Genomic DNA, 8,996 nt, shown 5'->3' on the forward strand with positions numbered 1-8,996 from the left:
ATAGATAGAACGATAGATAGATAGATAGATAGATAGATAGATAGATAGATAGATAGATAGATAGATAGAACGAAGGACAGAATGATAGATACAATGACAGAACGATAGATAGAATGATAGGTAGAACGATAGATAGATAGATAGATAGATAGATAGATAGATAGATAGATAGATAGATAGATAGATAGATAAATAGACAAACAGGTTGGTGCCAATTCAATTCATATTCATGCACATTAATTCAAAGGGAAGCAATTCTTAAATTCTGAATTTCATTAATTTAGCAAAGTGAAGGAGGCTGAGGAACATTTTATAGAACATCATCGGCTATATTAGGGCAATGAAGATGCCAACAGGGGCACAAGAATGTATTATACTGTTTTTTTTTTCATGGCAAAAGCAATTTACCAAGCTCTGTGCCCCTCCTCTCGCTTCTTCACTTCTAGGCATCTCAGGGGGCAGCAGCCTGGGAAACTATGACTTCAGTGTTTTTGAGGGACAGAGCAGCATTGTGAGGTTCTTCTCAGTATTTCAGCTTGAAGAATTACGGAGAGAGAAAGAGAGCTTCCTCCAGGAGGCTCAAAACACCAGAATGAGTCACTGCTGAGAATATATGTGCCATAGAGGACACTGTCTGGACCACTGCCAGGGTATTAGACCACTGAAGATGAATGAAATTTGGACAAGTTGAGAAGCTGGAAAAAAATTTGTATATACAGTTTTATGTTTTCTTTCGATTACATGACCAATATCTGATGCTACATATTTATTTTACGGAAATTATAGGATTAAGATGAAATCTTACCTTCAGCTGCTCATAATCACTGCAACACATACTCCGTGAAACAAGACAAAATCCTACATAAATGTTGCTATAATCACAGCTACAGCCAAAGTATAATGCCAAGAGCAGGTTAGAAATCCGAAATATGTGCCTGCATATACTTCCCATTCTTTTATCATCCACATCTGGCACAGTGGGCTATTCCCTGTCATTGTGAAATTAATCCAGGTTAGATTATTTCTGTCATATTTGCAATAGAGAAAAATATTATGCAGTTTAAAATCAGTTTAACATTCTGGAATTGACATAAATGTAAATAATGATGTAAAAGAACTAACATTATCTTTTCCTTTTGGTGTTTTGCCACTTGTTTTATTAGGAGGAGACAGTTTAAAGGATGGGGAAATGGCATCTGGAAATGTCTTTGGCCAATTTCAGACTGTCATTTTTCAAACTCCAACTCTTACTTTTTAAAGCTCTAGAAAAAAAAAGAAGAAGAAAAGAATGGGTTAGGTCATTTATTTTAAATATAATACCATTTTTATATTCATGTTTTTTTTTTTAATCTAAACAAAATGCAATATTGTGTTTACAGTAAATGTGAAACACTTTCTGCTCACAAGACCCTTTCAGGTTACTGAATTGTGCATTTTATAGATGTAGTTGGTCTAGTGTAGATCATGTGACAGATAGAAGGAAAGTGAGAAAGAAAAACAGCAGGAGAGGAAGATAGATTGATAGACAGAACGAGATGTGTTGGAGGCAGTTAGTGATGCCCACAGTATCAGATATGGCATATATTCAAACTGATATGCCACAACCAACACAGTATGTTTACAAGATTTTACAAAATGTCAAATTTAACAGCTGCCAACAGCTCTGGAACAATACATTGCAAATAACTGTACACTGAATTGGATTCATTAAATTACATTTACATTAGTGTAATATGGGTCGAAAAACCAAAATCAGTATTTTTATATGCATAATATTTAAAATGTTGCCTTGGCTTCAGTGCAGTAACAATATAAAAATAAAAACAATTAGGCCTTTTTAATTTAGCAAACCACATGTTTTTATAATACCATGCTTTTTCTCACAGTATAAATGGGTCTTTAATGCATAAAAAATAACTACCTTTTTTTAGAAAGGGGATCTCTCACAAGAAAATCATCATATTTCGGGACCATTGGCATCAAAAAACTTAAAAAAAAAAAAAAAAAAAACTGCTTTAAATACTTTGCAAAGTGGTTAAGGTTATGATTAACTTCATAATGATCACTTAGGTCTGACAAACAGTAGCATTTGTGGTAGTTTTTTTAATGGTTAATTGTCTGAGTTTAACTGTAGAGTATCACAGGCCATGAAACCAATGCAGTCTTACTTTTCCTGGCAGGCATTACCAGTTTCCCTTAATTACACACACACTGTGAGCTATTATAACAGATTTGCTTCAAGGACAAAAAAATGTGTCTAAAAAGCTACATGTTTTTTTCTCGCTATTTCTTTTTTCTTTTAATAGTTTGAAACACTTTCCTTCCTTTGATATTGTTCTTTAACACCCTTTATTGTCTATTTCTGTCCTCTTTCTTTCACTTCTACACTTCTCTCAATCTCATTTTTATTGTCTCATCCCTCTTTGTTCATATAAGGAGAGACATTCTGGCAGACAGTGTTTCAGGGGAAACACAGGACTTACAGTTTAAATCATGTGTAGTGCTGCTCACAAATAGACTGAGGCTACACACACTGCAGCCCATGGAGAACACAATAACAATCAGTCCCATCTGGCTGACAGCACCAGTCCTCCATCCCCCAATCCAGTCCTCCAGTCTCTCCTCACGTGATCTCTGCAGTCTGCAGCTCTCTCTTCTCTAACTCCGTCTGCAGACAACAAGTCCTTTCAAAACTTCTGTCTTTGAAGTTTGTGTTGTCACAATACTGGACAATATGCATGAAATAAAATTTGAGCTCTAAGATGTACATAAACAATTACTAATAGCCAAATAACATAGAAGTTGTTATCTGGAAGTTATTATGAAAGTGACATTAATCAAGAAAAGAGGCACATTCGGGGCAAAGATGTGTCACAGAGTTTCTAGTAATTAAAAAATCATATTATTCCATCAATATTGTTTTTTTTGTCATTACACAAAAACAATCGAGGGGAATCTTTAGGCCTGCTGTACCCTAAGTATGAATTCATGGACTTTAAGTGGTTTTCAGTTTGAGTTAAATTAAGTTTATCATATGATATGTAATTAAAACCTAATACTTAGCACCTTTAAACGTGAAGTAATGCACCTGTTTTCTCTAGTGGTCATTTCAAATCACACAGTTGAGGGTAAAGCGTAAAATTATATTCAGTTTAACACATTTAATTACAGAGTGCAGCATAAACATAATAGACAAAACATAGCGTTTTCATTGAAAAGGTTTGTCCCTTTCGTCTGGTTGCCGCATTATTCTATTATGGCTTTTATTTTGAAATCTGTAAGAGCATTGATGCGCACTAGTGACAGGAAGTCCGCTTCATGTACACGAATCGGTTTATTTGAACAGTTCATTTCAAATCACTAGTTCAAGAAATGATTCGTGTATACTTTTACGTCATTGTAGTGGAACCTGACATCTATTCCAATCAGTTCGTTTTAGCGACATAATGTTGTTAATTAAAGTATTTTTTCGCCCCATCAAACAGATATTGGTAGTCTACGCTTCAAATGCACTTACCATCAGCTCACTTCGAAACGGACAGGTCTGAGCGTTCTTGGGATAGTGAATTAATCAGTGTGCCTTATTTCATAATTAGCATGCAAGTTTCCTTTGCCTATTAAATCTTAATAAAGCAAGATGTCCTGTTGAATTATGTGGAATGTATGGTATATTATAACAGCCCATATAAAACGTGACTTACAGTTGTACCAGATGTAAAGGGGAAGGAGTGCGTGCTTTAAATACATGTGTCGACCAAAAAAGCACTTGTTTATCGTCGAACCTAACTCCTGTTGTCAACCCGTTGAACTGATTCAAATGATCCGACTGACTCATGAGCAGTGTTGCCAAGTCCGCGGTTTCCCCGCGGAATTGGGCTACTCTAACACTGTTTCCGCGTGTTGTTTTTAATGGCCGCGGGTTTAAGCGACCACAAGAACGTGATATTTAGCCCCTAAAATGCGATTTTACCGGGGAACCCTCCCCCCCCGTCTAAACGCGATTGGGCTAGTTTTGAGTAGCAACGGAGTGGGTTTTGTTGTGAAAATCTGGCAACCCTGCTCATAAGATCGATTCGGACATTAGGGGCACATGGCATCTGATGTTACTTGGATCAACAGGCTAAAACATGCAAGTTACATCATTTCTTCAGACAACTATTCCACGAATGTTATAGCAGCTCAACGTTTATTGTTAGCTCGATTCGCTTACAGTACAGAACGATAATGTTCAAGACAATTTGGATTCTCAATCGATTAATGCACAGACACAGTGGAGTGTCAAAACACAGAGTAAGTGTCTAAACCCTTATGTATTTAAATTACAATCACTCTAATCAAATAAGCATAAACTGTGAAATATGCAATGTGGGGTTATATATATATATATAAAAAAAAAAAAAAACATTTTGTTGTGCCGTTGTTGGTTGTATTTCAGAGTGTTGTGAGGCTGTGGTCAAGTGCAGCAGAGGGCACTGTTGCTCCTCCAGCAGACTGCAGTATCACAGCAGAGCAGGCGATCAGACTGGGCTCAACACTTCACACTGCACGGCATTTCAGAGCCTGTTCTCTCAAGCCAGTACATCATATCTAATGTACTAGGCGAAAAAACTGTGAGTTTCTGTGAGGTTTAGTCTTATGTAGACAGTATTAAATGTACAATATGATTAAAAGATGGCGGCGCGTTCACACGCTGCGGCTTCTCTCTCTCCCGACAGAAAGGTGTTTTCGTGTTTTTTGTCTTGTGAGTCGCGAATGTATTCAGTGATTTTGTATTGTCTTGTTTTGTCAGTACAAGTGTGCAGGCTTTTAGTGTGTGTAAAATAATGGTTTATGAGAATTAAGAATTAAAATAAATAAATAAAGTTAAGTACTTTAAGAAATTCGTTTTTAATTCACTCCCATTCCTTCCTCTTTACAAAATCAAAGGAATACCTATTTCCCTTTCCATGACACTGTGTCCTTGTCTGTCTTTGTTGAAAGCTGGAATGTGTGCAGAGGAAAAGGCTGAGAGACACCCTGACTGACAGGGAGAGAGAAAGAGTGTGGGAATTATGCTCTAAACGCCTCACAAGGTACTACATTTCACTACAACTTTACTGAGTTTTTAATGATTAAGACCCTGTACACACATGTGAAGGCCTTCACAGAACTTCATTAAAGTTGTTTTGAATTTAGTTCTTCAAAATGTTATTTGTTATTCATTTACTCTCTTTAGATTAACACTAAACCATTCCCGTGGACTTTTAACTTCCACCCACTGATCATTTGTAATTTATGTCTAGCGAAGGACAAAACTAGTGTTCAACCGGTACATTGCATTAATGCCTGTATGCAAATAATAAATTGAAAAATGGAAAAAACACAAAAAAACTAAATTGGTGACACTTTACAATAAGGCCACATTAGATAAGGTTAGTTTCTGCATGACCTAGCAATAAACAATACTTTAGTTACAGTATTTAAAAATACAGCTGTTGGTTGGTTAGTTCATGTTAGATTAAATAATATTAACAGATACATCTTGATTTTAATAATGCATTATTATATGTTGAAATTAACATTACCTAAAATTAATAAATGCTTTAGAAGTATTTTTCATTTTTAGTTCATTTTAACTGATGTAGTTAACTAATGTTAGCAAATAAAAGATTGTTACCACAATATTGTACAAAGTAAATTAAGAAACAATGAGATGTAAACAAAATTGAACAAATAAATGAACACATTTAATACAATATTTCCTTAAATTCACAAAACAAAACTATCTTACTCTAGATTTGGGACTGATATTATGTAGTTAAAAGTACTGTAGCTGGTTCACGAAGAAGAAGCTGACAATTTGCAAAAACACCAGAAGATAGATTGCCTGTTGACCTTTGTCGATGTGTTTTTTTTAGGATGCCTGTACAGTATGTGATTGAGGAATGGGACTTCAGAGACCTGACCCTGAAGATGAAGCCTCCCGTGTTCATACCTCGTCCTGAAACAGAGGTGAAAAACTTCAGTGACCTAGTTAGCACATGTCCGAATTTTGCAACAAACTGAGAGTGGACTTCAAATGGACGTGACTTTTTGGATAAACACGGGCTGTGTGTTTGAAAACATTTATTTCCATTTGGACCCGCTGGTTTGTGTGCGTGTAGGAGCTGGTTAGTCTGGTTCTCGAGGACCTCCGGTCGATACAGGAGGAATCGCACACGACTGATTTACGATGTCTGGAGGTGGGCTGTGGATCTGGAGCCATCTCTCTTAGTTTACTACACGGCATTCCACAGGTTTGCACTCAGTGTCTTTTTTTTTCTAATTATTTATCTTGCTCTTCCAAGTAATGTAGCGTGTCATCTGTAACATCTGTACCCATGATTCTTTAACCTCAGGGTATTTGCTTTGGATCAAAGCCAGACGGCAGTATGTCTTACAATGGAAAATGCAAACAGGTGACCACCAGCACCTTTGACTATATAAAGCTTCTATATTTAGATCTTTATTACTTGATGATTTATTATTTTGAGTCTTCCATGTGTCATTATCTTTTGTTTGTTCCAGACTGGGTCTGCAGGACAGACTAGATGTTCACCATTTAGATGTGATTAAGGGTAAGAGTGATTCAAATGACATAGAAAATCCCACTCAGCAATGACTAGTCATAACAGTTCATTATTATTGTGAGACTGACTTCCTACGAAAGTGGCTATTTTTGGTCCGCACACAACAAACGTCATTTCTGGTCAACTTGCCTATTTTACGTCACTGACTGTTATCTGGTGATTAATTTTTAATCACATTTTATTGCAAATTTATCAGTAACATAACGCAGATACATAATATGAATATAACTATATATTTAAATTTGTAATGTAAGTAATATAACATTATATATTAACAAATAATAAAACACACACACAGGTGTATATATATATATATATATATATATATATATATATATATATATAATTAAGCTGTGACTATTCACATAATAATAATGTGTATTGTGTAATTATAAAAATTGAGGCTTCAGGCTGATGTTGTGCTTTCACATTGACGGTTGTGGCTCTAAACAGAAAATAACATGATATTTGGGTCACCACATTGAGTATTTCCTTGAATAATGGTTATAAAATGGTTCTCAGGAATAAGCTATTGAAATCTATTACCTACTTTATCGTCATGAAATTGAATTTTTATGAGGAGAACCATGAAATGTAATTTTTAAGATCCAAATGATAATGAATTTAGATGGAACACAAACCCCAAAGTGTATTGCTAAACTGCTTAATCATCTGGATTTAATTAGCCTTTCTAAGCAGAATGTGCTGTTTGTGTGTTCGTCTTGATCTTGAATCTAGCCTGACAGATTTGAATAAATGAAGGTTAAGGTTCATTTGACAAAAGCTGACAGAATGGAAATATTTCTTAGGGAAAGTGTCTTTTTTTCTCTCTCTCTCTTTCTTTCTCTTTAAGAAATGCCATAGGGAGATTAAATCCAGGTCAAGACTAAATGTGTGTTGCACGTGTAATTTTGTTTCTTTGTTGGTTTCTGTTTAGTATATGGAGAGGAACTGCAGCATGAAGGAGTGACTGGCATCTTTGATTGTCCCATTTCCTTGATTTTCTCTCTGTTTGTTATGACTGGCCGAAGTGAAAAGCGCATTAGTCACAAGCAGACCTGCACGTAATCCACAGCTCAGAATTCCACAGAAAGCTCCACGGATTCTGTAAAACTTGAATGTTAGTCATTCAAAACACATCCCACGCTCCTTGTATGTTTATGTACTAAATATTGTGGCTAAATTTCATCATGCTTTCAGATGCCAGTAATAAGCTCCATTGTCCATATTCCAATACATGCCACAACATTTCCACCCACAATCCGTGGAGAAACTAAAAAGAGTTCAGAGATTCATTGTGGGCCTTATCATAACATTCATAATTGATTTAGCATTAGCGCGACTTGAGCGCTGGTTGATAATCGAGACTTTGATGGATCGGTTCAGCCCAAATCCTAGAAGGGCCTCTAAGGCAGTGACATGGAAATGTTCTGCTAATTCCAGGGATTTATTGGGCTTTTCCTGTTAAAGCTCGTGCCTCTCTTCCCACTAGATGGCATTAAAAACAGCCCGCCTGAATGCTAAATATCAGATTTTTAACTCTCTGGCCAACCCACATTACTATTATTAGATTCTGAGATTAACTTGTTTGTAACTCTTTAAATGCTGCACTTCACTGACCACATAAATGCAGGTACTTCTGCAGAAATGTTAGTTAAAAAGTAAGTGTTGTTTTGGGTAACAAGAGTTGTGTTTATTGAGCTAGCAGGCATAAATTAATTATTTTCAGGAGATTCATGGATCATTGACACTAATACATGTTTTGACAGCCAATTATATACGTCATATACTGTATGTGTGAGTACAGTATACATACATGAGAAAATCAAATACTATCTTACTACTTACTGTATGTACATATAAATAGCACCTGATACAGTTTAAACTATATATATACAGTACATAATATTTACACTGCTGTTCAAAATTTGAGTAGTGCTTTTAAGAAGTCTGTTATGCGCACCAGGGCTGCATTTATTTGATAAAAAATATAGTAAAAACAGTAATATTGAGAAATATTTTACGATTTAAAATAGCTTTTCATTTAATACATTTCAAAAATTTAATTTATTTCTGTGATGGCAAAACTGAATTTTCGATAGCCATTATTCCAGTCTTCAGTCACATGATCCTTCAGAAGTCATTCTAATATGCTGATATGGTGCTCAAGAAACATTTGTTATTAGTTTTAATATTGAAAACAGATGTTGCGTAATATTTTTTGAAAGCCATCATACATGCTTTGTTGAATTTTGAAACCTTTTGTAACATTATAAATGCTGTTTCTGTCACTTTTGATCAATAAAATGCATCCCTGCTGAATATTAATTCTTTAAAAAAAATCCTTTTGACCTCAAACTATTTAACGGTAGTATGTGTGTGCATATA

General features: G+C 35.3%; 1 long non-coding RNA gene and 1 pseudogene across 1 annotated transcript; one reads left to right on the top strand and one right to left on the bottom strand.

Moving 5' to 3' along the window:
• Window positions 1-302: 302 nt before the first annotated feature.
• Window positions 303-3,839, bottom strand: LOC107673484 (uncharacterized). Its single transcript, XR_001632400.1, has 4 exons — window positions 3,702-3,839; window positions 1,123-1,262; window positions 806-989; window positions 303-661 (listed from the first exon to the last, which is right to left on the bottom strand). It is a non-coding gene; the product is annotated as an uncharacterized LOC107673484 (long non-coding RNA).
• A 226-nt stretch (window positions 3,840-4,065) lies between these two features.
• Window positions 4,066-8,996, top strand: part of LOC107673609 (hemK methyltransferase family member 1-like) — an 8,564-nt pseudogene continuing 3,633 nt past the window's right edge.

This window comes from Sinocyclocheilus anshuiensis, unplaced genomic scaffold, assembly GCF_001515605.1.
Source record: "Sinocyclocheilus anshuiensis isolate Anshui unplaced genomic scaffold, SAMN03320099.WGS_v1.1 scaffold44, whole genome shotgun sequence".
Taxonomy (NCBI): domain Eukaryota; kingdom Metazoa; phylum Chordata; class Actinopteri; order Cypriniformes; family Cyprinidae; genus Sinocyclocheilus; species Sinocyclocheilus anshuiensis.